Genomic DNA, 3,824 nt, shown 5'->3' on the forward strand with positions numbered 1-3,824 from the left:
AAATTACAATTGGAAAGGAAAGAAAGAAACTATGTAAATGAGTCTTACTATGAAAGTGGCAATTTCTTGAGCCTACAATGATAGGTTGGAAGAACAACTCAAGGACCATTATGGTGTCGAGCAATATAGATTAAGGAAGTCAAATAGTCTAAGTGAGTTATACAATTAATAATTGCACTGCTGTGGTGTAAAGGTGCAATGTCCTTACAAGTAGAAACAGAAAGATTGGATTTAAAGGAAATGTTTCAACTGATAAGGAGGCAGAAGGTTCCATCTGGATGTTATTCTGAGATTAAATTGAAGCCAACTTGGAGGTTATAAATACGGAGGAAGGGAAGCTCGTTAAAACTACTAAAAGTGCTTATATTCTACATTCCATTGTGTTGGTACCCCGATTAGTTTTGATGTGATCAACCAAGTTAGATTAGGTCCTTGTGTGTTTCTGATCCCTCTGTTTAAGTGTGCAGAAGCTTAGGAACGAAGGAAGTCGAGTATAAGACGCAGCGGACGAGAAGAATGACACGGAAAAGTAAGCCAACGGGCTCAGTGCATCCGAGGGACGCGGAAGCTGCGGAAGAGTATTAGAAGTACATAGCTAGAAAATATTAATGATAAGCATCTTCAGACCATTCTCTCAGTAAATATCTGTCAAAATTACAACAGAAAATTAGATCAAGATAGATACACATAGCTAGATATGGGCATACCTACATGCTGCATGTATCTGCTGAGCAACCCTCTCCCTCATTTCTGCACTGCCAATATTTGGTCCAACAGCCCTAGCAATAACAGAACTATCAAAATCAACTACTTTGGCTTCTCTATTTTTGCAGGAAGGGTGCATTATCAGGCAAGTATGACATTACACCTTCCAAAGAAGAGTAAATACGTAATAGTGTGACCTTCAAATGTTCCTTCTCATCCCCTGTGCAACCATATTATCATCATGTACAGAGAATAAACAAGTATGACATTACACCTTGCAAAGAAGAGTAAATACGTAATAGTGTGGCCTTCAAATGTTCCTTCTCATCCCCTGTGCAACCATATTATCATCATGTACAGAGAATAAACAACTTCCAAACCGAGGAGTGTGTGTGTGTGTGGCTTGTAGGGATCAGGACATGGAACTCAAATCTCAAGCCAAATTTAAGCCATCAACCTTAAAAAACTTGCTTGAATATGTAAGTTGGTTAACAAAAACAAACTGCTGCTGGATAATTAGGAGTTAAGGCATTTTTATATCACCTGCCTCCATGGGCATTTTTGTAAGGCAAATCTTGAAAAGAACATCAAGAGCTGATTGGAAATGAATATCCAAGAGTTCAGTTACAAAGGAGAGTTCATCATGAGTAGGAATATGCCACCGAGGAGGGGGTACCATTTTTTCATTCATTTCATTCTCACTAACTTTGCTACAAAGCTATTCTTCTATCAATGAAATAGCAAGCTTACTAGAAGACAACCCACACATCCACAACAAGTAATCAAGCAATACATAACAAATAGCTGCATAAGCCTTAATACTAAGGGCAGAAATTCCTGCATGCTTAAATTGGTCGATAGAGTAATAGAGAATCAGACTTGCAAGAACAGAGCAAAGGACATCATTGCCAGTTCCATTACCTGTCATATCACAACTAAATCATTTTTACCAACCTTCAAAGTATAAAAAAAGTTAAACTAGTTGTCAGGCTATAAAATGAAGTTCTCTATAATAATTATTTTATGACCTTCCAGTAAATGCATACCCAATTGCTAACTTCAGTTCATCCTGAAACTGCAATAGCACTGGTCCTCCATAAGTTATGGCTATTGCAAGAACTTTTAGATGATACGCCCATGCTGTTTCAAGTGCAGACGAAAGCATAGCCTGCATGTACAATAATTCAGAGAGTGGATATGACAACAAAGCAAACATAAAAAGTATAAATAAACTCACAGTTTAGATATGCATTAAAATCTCTTTCACCGCCAAAACTTGTAACCGGGGAACCTTCAAAAGAGGATAATATGGTCATTAAGATTGGTTTAAAAAGGTGGACTGCTGCCTCTTCAGATGCCTCAAAGAAACCCAACTTCTGTGGTAGCTCCAAGAAGAATATTTGAGTTCACAAAGATGGATATTTTCCTCAAGGCCTAAAAAATATCTTAAGAGTGAGAATTCGGATGAACACTTAAGAAATCTGAAAATCATTACATTGAAGTAGTTTCTGAAGAAAAATGGCACAAACCTCATCAAATGGTGTTTTTGGCAATTTTCTAAGAGTGGGATTTGGAGCATAATAGTATGGAGCATAGTTTAAAATGTCGTGTCGTTTCGCCCAATACAAACGAAACATTTCATTCCACCTAGGGGTGTAAACGAGTCAAGCCGCTCACGAGCTATTCGGGTCTTGGTTCGAAAAAAAATTTGTTCGAGTTCGTTCGATTATGTTAATGAGCCGAGTTCGAGCCTGATTTCGAACTCAAAAACATTATCGAATCGAGCTCGAGTTTAACAATATTTGGATAGTAAGCTCGCAAACATATTCATTTAGAAGCTTGTGAACGTGCTGGTTAAGGGACTTGCGATATATATATTACATGAATTATAAATATTATATATGTTAACAAGCCGAGCTCGAACTAAGTTCATTGAACATTTAAATAAGTTATTTTTGCAACGAGCTCGAGTTATTCACAAACTATTTAATCTCATTATGAATATATATTTTAAAAATATATATATTTTCCTTTTTATTTTTAAATATTTAGATTATATTTTTTATTTTTTGTTGGTGCAAGGAGCACTAGATCTAACCCTAAAGTTTCGATGTTTGACAATACCCCTAGGTCTGGTCAATTTGACCAAGGGTTAATCCAAACATGACCTAATGTTTGGATATGAGTGAAGTCTAGTCATGTCAGTTTGACCATAACACTAACGAGAAGTCCTAGTCAGTTAGTCTAGGCAAGGAGAAATCCTAGTTGAGGTTAGGTAAGGTAAGTCCTAGTTGGAGACTAACTAGAGGAAATCATGATCTAGAGGATTGGGCAAGGAAATCATAATTGGAGGCTAAGCAATCCTAGTTAGAGGCTAGAAGAAGTCCTGATCTGGAGGATTAGATAAGGAAGTCCTCCTAGTTGGAGGCTAGGAGAAATCCTAACTAGAGGTTAGGCAAGGAAAAGTTTAAACTGGATGTTTGGCAGGTGAGAAGTCTACCTAGAGAAGTGACTAGTCCTAACTGGAGGTTAGGCAAGGGAAAGTTCAAACTGGATGTTTGGCAGGTGAGAAGTCTACCTATGAAAGTAACTAGTCCTAACAGGAAATTAGGCATGGGTAAAGCAAGTAAGTTAGACCTACAAGATAAGACTTAGGTAAGTCTATTAGGTCAGACAGACTACAGGTAGGCTTAGATTGCTTACATATTTGTATGCTTATCTTGCAGAAACTAGAAGTTGGAAGCAAGATGAAAGAAGCGTAAGGGGTTCCAAGCACCTGGATCCAAAAGAATCGGCCCAGATAAGACCGAGGAGATCGGATCGGATCTTATCTAGGCACTCGGATAAGAATCCAAGCACCCGGAAGAGTCTTTATAAGGAATCTCAGCGTGAAGCATCAGATATAATCTCTCTATGTCATTTTCTTCTTCCTGTGGTGTTATTGAACGCGAACGGGGCCAGGCTCGTGCAACCGAAAAAGTTCCAAGAGAAGTGTGCAACGCTCAGGACTTCCGAATCGGCTACTACACGCGTTCGGTTTATTCTTTTCTTAAGTCTTACATAGTATTTACATTTATATATTTTCTGGACTGTAAGACGGGTTTCTCCGTCTTCGAGCA

Source organism: Curcuma longa, chromosome 2 (assembly GCF_044706935.1).
Source record: "Curcuma longa cultivar G26 ecotype Majalengka, Jawa Barat chromosome 2, ITB_CL_G26_1.1, whole genome shotgun sequence".
Taxonomy (NCBI): Eukaryota; Viridiplantae; Streptophyta; class Magnoliopsida; order Zingiberales; family Zingiberaceae; genus Curcuma; species Curcuma longa.